General features: G+C 29.2%; 1 protein-coding gene across 1 annotated transcript in view; it reads right to left on the reverse strand.

Moving 5' to 3' along the window:
• sha (shavenoid) overlaps positions 1 to 12,289 on the reverse strand; it is a 152,874-nt gene that overhangs the window by 98,192 nt on the left and 42,393 nt on the right. The gene's annotated exons all lie outside the window — the stretch shown is intronic.

The following is a 12,289-nucleotide window of genomic DNA, read 5'->3' on the forward strand; positions in this document are numbered from 1 at the left end:
TAATAATTTATATAGAGGTGTAGAGGGACCCTGAAATGTTGATATTAGGAAAGCATGTATTAACCTTTCTTCAACTAATGCTTACACACTCCCCTGGTGAATCGCTGTGCACGCTTCTACTTTAAATGTTTTACATGACAATTGTGATTAAGAGTCTAAGTGGCTGTTAAATTTTCTTGATTCAGACTCAGTCAGTGGACATTTTTATAGTGTCTATAAAAAAATGATGTCATACAATGCAAATGACCAATGATAGGCCAATAGACAGACTAAATTACCAATGGCAGGCCAGTATACATTATAATTGACCAATATATTTTTTATAGGCTTCTCAGTCAGTTGTCTAGAAATTCAGCTAATCAAGAAAATTATTATGAAGATTTTGCTGATTTTTTAAAACTTTGAAATTGTGAGGACACTTTTGTCCAGGATCTTGTCTTGCAAAATAAATTGGCACTAGAATGTATAAAATAATCATATGCAGAAAACAATATTACATAAATATTTCAAATATTACAGTTTCGCAATTGAATTAAACATAAAATTTTAATATTTTCAAATTATGTGTTGATGATGGCTGAAATAGCTTTTTTATTAAAAATATAAATGTTTCAAACTCTTTTCTTGCATCATGGAAAGAAAACGAAGTAGAGAATTTTGTCGTATTCTCACAGTAGCTTTTCTCCTATTTCTAGCTCCTTCGGGGGGCTCTAACAATGCTGGGCAATTATTAACTTTTACCTAACCTATCAAAAGCTACTGTGAACATACGACGAAACCCTCTACTCTATTTTCTTTCCATGGTACCTTTTCTTAAAAAGAAAAAAGATGCATAAGCAAAACACCCTCTTCCACTCAGTAATTTTAAGCAACCAAAGCCAAAATTTTACTTATAAGCCAATTGTCCTTTCCCTATATTTCTAAATTCAATTCATAAACTAATTTAATTTTACATTCTTAAATAAATGAGAAAAAAGGTTCCTAAAATTTAATTTGAATTAGAATGTAAAAATGTAAAGTTATTGCTATAAAACAAACATTTTACAAGCACATAAAAATATTTAACATATAAATGGGAAATAAGTAAATAATAGAGTGCTATAAAAATACTTTAGTTTATGTTTAAAGTGAACCAAGCAATTACTTTTATTATCATATATCCGCATTTTTATCACATTGACAGTTTTTGTATTTTTTACAATATATCAAATATGTACAAATATTTGTTTTAAATAAGATTAGGAACTTCAAATTTGAAAAAATATACGTTTTTAAAAAGTTTTGATATGATACAAGAAATATAAAGTATCTTTAATCAAGAATGTTTTGTGTTCTTTGCTTTAAAAAAAGTTGTACTGTAGAAAGAGGGGGGTAAAAAGAACAAGCATAACTTCGCCCATATGTTATAATTATTATGACTTTGCACGTTGCTGGCCTGCTGTGCATAGTTTTAACACCTAATTGTGCCATTACACTGAAGAAATGACAATTAAGATCATTGAACAAGACTTTTACAGGGCTCATCTTTAAAAAAGTTACAAGGACTAGAGGGTTGAAACAAGAGTTGTTTATTGGTCCACACAACACTTATTGGTCAATTCGTTTAACCAGAAGGAGGGGAGGGGATGGGGTAAAGGGGGATTGCCAGCTACAAGTTTCACTTAAATAAGAGTACATGATAATCTGGTGTAAGATCCAATTAATAATAAATCCATTCATAAAGCTTAAGAGGACGAATCGACATAATTTGTTTGGTGGAACCAAACAATGAAAAAAAAATTACTAAAATGTATTTTTAGTTTGGTCTGGAGATAATTTGTTAATTTGTTTTATAAACTAGCTGCCACTCTTAGTTATCAAAACATCTGTGAAAACGTCAATATATACATAGAAGGAATAATTATCAAATAAAATCTTTAAATTTCTATGTTTAAAAAAAATTTCAGGGTGTATTTAAATAATTATAATTTTGCTCAAATTAATCGGGCAATATTGAAAAATGCCAACACAAAAATTGTAAGCATCTAGCGCGCATAGATTCTTATAAAACTTTTGGTGAATTACCCCTCCTCGTGTATTAACTTGATTATGACATCATCAGAGTGTGTCAACGGAAATCGGTGTCACCACAAATTGTTGGGGGAAGAGTTCCTCCCCATTTTGGATTATGGGGGATCTAAAGAGATAAGACAATGGTCGTTAAATTGATGTTCATCCCCAATGATGTTACACAAAATTAACCCTTTTGTAGATGATAATTAGTGGTTAAAACGTTTGGACACTCAACTCAATAAAACCAAACTTAGTAAAAGGCCTAAAAGTTGTTAAGCAAGCGACTAAAAAAAACAATATAAAACGTTCGGGAGTAGTATAATTAACAGCCCAATGTCCTCTCCTTCCCTAGGAAGAATACCAATTTACCCTAAGTTATACTTCCCTGGTAAAAAAGAGGATTCCAAAAACCTTAATGAAAGAGAGGTCTAATCAATAGGGCAACTGAATTGATTAAGTTTAGACTTTAACGACAAAAAGACGGTAGCGTTGTTATGTATATAATAAAAATATTGCTTACTAAAATTTAAAAACAATATTAAACATATAACTTCAAAAATAAATCATTTTCTAAATAACAATGTGCATTCGTTGAAAATCTATTAATATTTCATAAATTTTAATTATCCTTTTAATTAGATATTTAATTATTTTTAACTAATTTAATTAATTATCAACATCTATTGTCTATGTATGTATTATTCTTAGAATATTGAAATAATTTAACTTTAATAGTCCTCTTAAGAATCTTGCAAAACTTAAGAAATTAATGTACAACTACAGTGGTAATAAAAAAATTATTGGTTGCAAAGTTAGGACACTGGTAGTTCGTACTAACTAATCATAAACTAGTAAAGTATCCAAAGTTCTTAAGTCAACAAATTAGTATTTATTAACCTTCGGGTACAAATAAGAATGAGAGTAAAAGAAAAGGGAAAGGTTAGTTTGTGATGATTAAAATTGATACATTGCAAAATGCACCATTAGCTGCGATTGAAGATCCCTTCTCAAAAGTCTAAACAAGATAAAGTTTAAACTGTATAAAATTTAATAAAATTTTTAATTCCTATAGGCTACTTAAACACACACGCGGACACAATAACTTCAGCTTCAAAGGACACTCAATCTGTGGTTTTTTTATTTTCTTAAATTATATTTAACTCATAAAAATCCCATATAGCGAATAGACAGACAAAAAAAGTTGCAGAGTAGATGCTCATTAATCATGGAAATCTCCACAAATATCTCCGATGAACTAACGATTCCAAAAAAATACCATGCAACCCCAAATCACGTTTATCTTGAAACTATTCTGACAGACAGACGGACAGTATTATGATTTATATGAACTTATTTACGATAAAAAAATTTAAGAAAATTATATCAAAGAGTTTTCATTTAAACATTAAATACCTTTCAAGTTTTAATTGTATTCTTGATATTTCGTGTTTCATTCCAAATTTGTTGCTTAAGATTCTTATCTGTTTACAATTCAAGTATTACAAATGTATGACATATCAAATTATTGAGTGGGGCTTTTGAGGAGTTATTGTTTACTTGTGGGGAAGTTTTCTGCAATTATCTGCTAATTATTTTATTATAGTGTAATAAGTACATAAAATATAAATTCAGTGTGTTGCTTGAATGAGCTATTGTTTACTTGTGTGGAGGTTTTCTGCTATTCTTCAAAATATTCAGGGATTTTGAATATACCCTAGTTTACTTTTGTAGTGTTTATGTCAACAATAAATTTTTATTCAAGTATGACATATCAAATTAATTAGTATGGGACTTGAAGTAGCTATTGTTTACTTATGTGGGTTTTCTGATATTCTTCAAATTATTCAGTATGGATGTTAAATATACTATGGTTTACTTGGGAAAGTGATCCGCTATTAATTTATTCAATTATTACAATTGTTTGACATATCATTTTTCTGGAGTTTGGTTAAACTGTTATCCTAATATATAAAGCAGTAAGCTTTTTTGTCTGTAGCGAAAGATCTTGCCAACCAATGAACTGACAGGGTTCTCCTTTGCAGTGAAGCCTTTTATAGGTCTTAAGATGGTTTTAGACCATTCCATTCTTATAAAAATAAGTCTGGGTATGGTTTCAGGCTATTTTTCTAATTTCGAATATAGAGCCCCTAGATGATAGGGGTGCAGCCGCTAGTTTATTTTTATTTCAGAATGAAAATGTATTAGATATTCAATTATTCTGATGAAATTTGAATACACTATGGTCACTTATGCTTAGTATCTTCATAGATCTTGGTTTTGGATAAATAAGATTCACACAACTTTAATATTATAAAAAAAATTTCATTATATATCCTTCAGAACTATCATTTCTTACATTGATAATTAAAATATTGTAAGTACAATTTCTGTCTTCAAAACTTACAATCCTAAATCAATGACTATTTACATTTTTTTGTCAAATTAGATTTTTTGTATATTTGTACAACTGTTGAAAATCCGTGTCTATATTATGGAAATGTAGCGCGTATGCCGCGTCAATATATATCTATTTGGTTATCTTAAACAAATGTATCATCTCATCATGCATTCTGTCAGCCTCCAGCAAACCCTCCACTCTCCATCCCTGTCACCCTCCTTCCACATTCTCGCCCACGTTCTTTCATTCAAATTGTCTTATCTTAAAAAGATTAAGATTGTTTAGTTTGTTGGTAGCGAAGCTACTCTACAATAACGCGCTATTGAATTGGTTGGTTGGTTAGTCATGCACTGCACCCTTAATGTACTGTGAATACAGTAGTATAAAAATACTATGAACATAGGCAAATAAATAAAAGAACTTTTATAGTATCTGGAATAATATTCTAAACAAAAAGCTACAATCATTCTTATTTAGATTTTAAGTCCTAACTGATGAAATCATTTTTATTATTTTTCCTAGTTTTGGTTTTTATCTTTCTTGTTTAATTGTTAACATAAGAAGGGCGGGGTCAACTGATAAACAAAAATTCTAAAAATATTCAAAATTTTAAATCTTTTAATATCTTAATAGTTACGTTGTATGATTTTGAAAATCCCATATTTTTATCTTTCTTCTGAGGTGTATTAGAACGAGACTAAAAATTTTATACAGGGTGGTAAAATATTATTTTTTCTTAAAATAGATGTATTCTTTTCCTACGCTTCGAATTGACAAAAGAATCGCAGAATCACCGTAATATATTTAGTAAAAAGACATACTGCAGTTTTACATATTTTTTTATCTAAATATATATTAAAATTGATTTTTTTTAAGACGATGATAAACTTTTAATAATAAAAATCTTTCTTCAAAAAAGTTTTAAATGAAGCTGTAAAATAGTTTTTTATGGCGCGGAAGATTTGATCGTTCCACCCTGTAAAACATGTCTTTTAGTTTAGAAATGTGGTGCACTTAAAAAGCATTGCGACCCCACTTATTTTAGTAATGATGGTATTGTAACTAATCTTAAATTACTCCATCCATGCATGAACTGAACACATTTAGATGGTGCAGGGTTAGAGGGAGAGGTAAAGGGAAGATAAATCAATTTCAAACCCAAGCAGTATCAAAGTCTTCGCAAAAACACATAGAAAATATTAATTTATAAAGCTCTGTTTTTCCAAGTCACTTAAAGGCCGAATTTTTGTCTATTAAATTCAATTTTATTTTCTAATTCCCTACACCTATATCCCTAGAATATTAGGAACCTTTATGGTACCATTTATTATAAATTTTACATATACCTATATTTATGGTATAATAAGAACCTATATAGTAATGTAAATATGACTTGCTAGTTTATAATATTATAAATATTTACATATACCTATATCCATGGTATAATAAGAACCTATATAGTAATGTAAATATGACTTGCTAGTTTATAAAATTATAAATATTTACACATACCTATATCCATGGTATAATAAGAACCTATATAGTCATGTAAATATGACTTGCTAGTTTATAAAATTATAAAATATTTGATCATACATTTTTAAAAGGAAGCTTTGAGGCTTTTATTTAATGTAAGCAAGGATAACTTTGATTTAATGCATACCATTTAAGTTTTGTGTCGACATAAAGCTATAAATTTTAATAAGATTCATTATTTTATGTCGGCTATAAACACATGGTAAAGATGGTCAAGACTGACATAATATAGAAATGATGTAGTAAGATATAATTTGACTAATATTTATGTAAGACTTACAAACAAGAAACCTCTATCTACAATTGAGAATATTACAATATTGACAAAGAGTGACTTTTTAATCAAATATGAATTTATTAATGATATATTACAAAATCATATAAGGTAAAATAACAGTTATAATAAAATGTAAATATCCAAAACAGTAATATGAAGAATTAAATAAAGAAACCTCAAACTGAATAGAATGACATGTATGACAAATAGAATTCTTTACCCCAGGGCTTTAGTTGATAAATAACTTCCCACTTTTAAATTAAAACGAAGATTTAAAGAATAGAGTAGCAGTTTTTAGAGAATTCTCTTAATGGCCCCATTTTAATTATTCTTGAAAAAATTTAAAAGCATAAAATGCTGCCTTGTTTATCTTAGAAATATGGGCGCAGCCGCAGCTGTCATAAATGTTTGCTGGTCGCAGATTTAAGCAACCGTCTCCGATAGGAATCAATTTAAAATCGATGAGTCGCAAAAAATCCGCATCTAAGCCGATAAAAATTGGCGACTGCCGCAGCCTGAATATTGTTATTCAAGTACCCCCTGCGGACGCGTAAAATAAAGTAACTCTAAAATCATAAAAGAGATAGAAAGAGACTAACGGAGGGAGAAAGATAGAGACAGAGAGAGAAAGAGAGACAGAGAGAGAAAGAGAGACAGATAAAAAGAGAGACAGATAGAAAGAGAGTCAGAGAGAGAGAAAGAGAAACAGAGAGAAATACATAGAGACAGGGCGAAGAGGAATAAAAATGAAATATAAAGTTTATTATAAATTGATTACTGATTTGCCCCTGGCAGAATAAAATACATATTCAACATAATGTTTTAATATTTATTTATAATTCAGATGATATTCTTTAACAAGGAACTTGTTGTCAAATGAAAGCGAAGCTTTTTCAATATCAGTTAATTAATAATTTTGCTTTATATTATTTTCCATTTATATGCTATTTTTGCATTTAAGAGCATTACAAAAATTTTAAATTAAATATTTTCGAACCTTAATTTTATTCATGGCAAATACTTTATCCTTACTGCTGAGCGTGTGTTGTAAAATGCCCCGCCCCATAACTTAAACAAGGCCAAGAATTATTCCCTACTCCTCCTGTTTAAAAAAACTAATGTTTTAATCTTTTATTTCAAACTTTTTCAGTAGTCATCTGTATTCTATGGTGATACCTAAGATTCAAAACAATTTGTGACATTGTTCTATATAAATGTATGTTTAATATCTTTGATCATATTTGCTGTTATCTAATGTCTCATGCCTATATTTTTTTAGACAAAATGAATTGAAAATGATTGCTAAAATCGAAATATATCTTCATGTCTTAGAATAGTGTAATTTTTTAAAAATAGGTTGAAAAACATAATAACTTTAAAATAAAAATAAAAAAGTTAAACATACAAAAAAAAACTTGTAAAATAGCCTTTCTATTAAAAATGTTTTGTTTAAAATATTCAAAATTCAAGTTTTTAAATTTATTTAAACAATTTACAAATTTAAATGAACAATGGTTAAGCAATTAATGTCTGAAAAGACTTGTTTAATCTCAATTTTTTTGGCCTGGTGCAATCAAATATGGCTCCACTTGTTTCATTTCATTTAGCAAATTTTTTTGATCTTTAAAAATACAAATTTGGCTGGCAAATTCAAAACTATTTTTCATTTGTGTTGTTCAAATATAGACCTCCTTAAGTTGCACATTGCCTAACCTTTTTTAAAAACTGTTCAGCTATGCTATGTATTACCTTATTCGCATGTCTGTCTGTCTGACATGATAAAACGCCAAGCATAACGCTTTAATTGCATTTATGTAGGTTACAAATAAAAATAAACCGTTGCACAGATTACAATTTTAGTTAATATTCTTAGCTAGATTTTGCATGTTAAAAAAATCATCTAAATCTTTAGGATAAAAATTAATGCATATTAACATCCTTGTTTTAGTTCTAAATAGTTTAATTTAGAATTAAAAGATTGTAATATGGGTATGTTTAGTTATTTAGCTAAAATCTTGCCACCCAAGAAACCTACAACATGCTTTGTATATTTGCTTTTAAGACCAACTAGGCTTCTAAAGGAATTTCAATTTTAAATGAGTATTTTTTTACTATAGAGTACAAGATGAACTTTATTTAGTACCTTTAGCGACAGCGGCATGCCGGCCGCGAAAATATAAAAATAACCGCAACTATTTATAAATAGATAATTAAATGGATATATTTTAAGGCACACATACAATCTTCTTCTCTATGGGCAATTTCGAATATTTAAAATATCCTAGACAAGCCTACAGTCATGAGAGTAGGCAATCAAATATATATTTTAGTACATTAGTTTTGATTTGTGTATATACAGTTCCTATTTAGTTATAAAGCAGGTCAAAAACGCCTTTTTTTCTGCCAGTTATGGAATTATAAATATGTATTATTTTTAGCTTTTTTGTTTGTTATAACTGTTCTTTTTTCTTTAGTTAAAAATTATTATTTTGACTTTTTTAATTAAGAAGAAACCAAATTATTGTAGGTTATTTTTCTCTTTGAATTTTTATATTGTTTTAATTAATTTTAAATTAAAAGAGGGTTGGGGTAGTTCAATGGGAGGTATAATTATATTAGTGCTCCTTAGATAACAATAATTGAAAAATTTGAATTGAATCCACTTTAATTTACAGTAAATAATGAATACTTAACTTAGAAGACCAAATTATTTTTTGTAAAATATTCAATCATCATAGATCATAAATACAACAACAAAATGGCCACAGCATCAACAACAACAGCAACAACAGCTTTCAATATTATCATTTGCTTTTATGGTTGTGGACAATAAGAAGTGGGTAATGGAGAAGGGGTAAAAAATTAGCACAATTTTTGGCAAAATCCTCATTTCTCCTTTGCATTCCATACCCTCCCCTCCTTAGATTGTTGATATAATTAGCCTCCCTCCCCCCTTTCATACTGTAATTCCCAATTTGGATTAAGATAAAGTAAAGGAGGTTTGGGGTGATCCACTTGGGTAACAAGGGATTTACCTAAATTTGACTCCCCAAATTGAAAAATCGTGGCATGGCATTTGTATTGAAAACAATAAGAATCGTTTTGCACAAAATTTGTAGATTTTGGTTGTTGGTTCGTTTATATTGCCTAACTACACTATGGGATAAAACATAAATATACTGGCTAAAATATTATTTCTTGTAACAGAATGTTTTATTCTAAAAACAACTATAGACTTTAGCAACTGAATAAATATATGCATGTTTCCAGAATGATCGTGTAAACGACTAGACTGATCATTGATTTCCACGGATATTAAAATGATAAATCATAAAAATAAAACTAGTTTTGTTATCCCAGAGGGGCCGAACTGAAAAACATTGTAAGTTGTATACAATACAATACAGTGATTTTTTAGCATGTCTCTGTTGTACCAGATCATAACCAGCGGATATTAATCGATTTCGAATCCATAATGGAAATATTATTTTTTTAAAGATTGTCTACGAACGTGTCAAACAAACCTGCGAATATGTCATATTTATATGGCAGCAATGCTGCCTTTTTAAGCCATTGTGATAGAATTGCATCAATTGTTTTGACCATCTTTGTAAGTAAATTCATCTTTTTGTTTACAAACCTTTTGTAATAATACCAATATAATTTTATTTAAAAGCGAAAAAATGTAGATTTCACTATTATATAAATTACTAGTATCTAGGGGCTCTATATTCGAAGGGCAGAAAAATAGCTTAAAACCATACCCAGACTTATTTATAAAAATAAATAGCCTAAAACCATCTCAGGGCCTGTACGAAGCTTTCCTCTAAAAGAGAACCATATCGATTCAGTGGTTAGCGAGATCCTTCGCTGCAAACAAAAAAGCTTAGTACTTTATACATTTACATTATAGGATAAACATCAAGTTAAAATTTGCCCTGTGAAACTCTGCTGCTCTTATTGTGTCAACATGCGACATACTTTATTATTACAAAAGCAATAGCTTGCAAGAATGGGGTTGTGAAATTTAACATAACCCTAGGTCGACAAACCTATAGAAATTGAATGTCAACACAGAGCTCTTTGGATCAACTGGGTATTTCTAACATCCTTTTGGAACAAAATTATTTTAAAATATTTTGGCTGTGGTGGCAAATTTTACATAAAAATGCAAATTTTTCTACTAAATCAAAAAATTCAGGTTTTCAGCTTTCAATTTTAACATTTATTGCAAATTAAAAGCTACAAGAATAAACTTATTGCAAAGATTATTTATAGTAAATATAAAAAGGCTAAGTCGTTTATGTTTTAAGGTTACAATTAGTTACAGAAAGGCCTTTTTGGAAAATAATGCAATAAACAATTTACTATTCTTTTTATTTTGTCTAACTTTTACATTTTGGCAGATTTAACCAAAAATGATACTATATAATAATATTTTTGTAAATTAGAGAAAAGTATAATTATCTGTATTAACTTTTTAATCTACACGATTTTAGAACCACTGTTATTCTATAGGTTTATAGGTTTTTGGTACTGTCACTTTTTGAAGCATTACATTGAAAAAAATCAATGCTTTATCTAAAATGTTTGAAAGTTATAAAAAAAATGTTGTCATGGCTTATATGATATTGACGTATAACATTGGGCATGAAACTAAATCGATACTATAACCTTAACAAAGACATTAAAACATATTAACTTTGATTTAGCTGATATTTTGTCAAATTTTAATAAATCTTTTAATCAAATTATCTTGATTTTGAAATCCATGTGGACTTTAACGTTCTTGTTGTTGCTTTTGATGTACCAGATGGGCCATGACTTGATTGAGGGATAAAGAGGGGGCGGATTTTTCAATTTGTCCACATCATTACAATTGACATAAATTTAGAGCACTCATAATTTGCTTTAGACTTTTAAAGATCCATGGCAAGGTAGGAATATCAACTGAAGAAAAACTATTCCGTAAGTCAATAATAACATTAACTTTAGACAGTGTATTTTTATTATGCTTTTGCAATAAGAAAAGACAATACATTTTTTTGACTGGTGATCGTCTTTGAAAGCTAGCACAAAAGATTGGAGGGATCTACAACTTTAATGTCTAATATGGGAACTACCCGAATAAAAGGTTGTGCCATCATTTCAGCTTTTAATATTAATAACTAAAGCTTTGATCGTACAATACAAAGCGCCTTTTAACGACGGGAAAAAGTATAAAAGGCTCATACAAAAGACGAATTTGACATTTTAACTTTTAAGATATAATTACTAAATTGAAAATTAACACCTACGAAAGATCAACATAAACACCCCTCCCCTTGTTTTTTCTGCGGGAGTTCTCGCCCCACAGGTCTCTCTTAACCCTTACTTATTTTAACAGAACATAAATTAGCCATCAAAATTATGACTTTTTATTTGGTCCATTTTCTGTTTAAATGAAATAGCAGGAAAACTTTTCCAATTTGATTTTTACTTAGTATTCTATGCTAATGGTAGAAAAACACCATATTCGCGACAATGATAGGACACCAAAACTAAATATTGTAATATGACGTCGCAGATTTCCACCAATTGAATTTAGTTTTATAATTATCTGAACAAAATTGAAGAAAATTGAAGGGCTGTGCACAATATTTCTAGGAATTCAATCTTTTTCTCCCACTAACCATAACAAACACACACACAAACTCATATCTATAATACAAAGTAGAAGAGTGTATGACTCCTAAAACTGTCTGAAGCTTAAGACCTTAATTACTGGACAGGCGAGGTTGTGATTTTTAGGGAAGCTTCCCCTCTGCAACAGACAACTTTCCTAACTTTAAAGAGACACCACTAAAATATTCTTTTTCTGTCAATTCAAAACTTTGTCTTGCCAAAATTTAAAGGAGAATAAAACTTTTGTATATGATCTTTGGTCTTACTAACTGAAGTATTACCTTAGTTCAGAGGCCTAAATATTTGACAAGCTAGGAGTCACTGCCCCTACTACATCTGCTACTTTTTAGTACAAGTAGCGG

Source organism: Acartia tonsa, chromosome 4 (assembly GCF_053477335.1).
Source record: "Acartia tonsa isolate MP-2025a chromosome 4, ASM5347733v1, whole genome shotgun sequence".
NCBI classification, from domain to species: Eukaryota; Metazoa; Arthropoda; class Copepoda; order Calanoida; family Acartiidae; genus Acartia; species Acartia tonsa.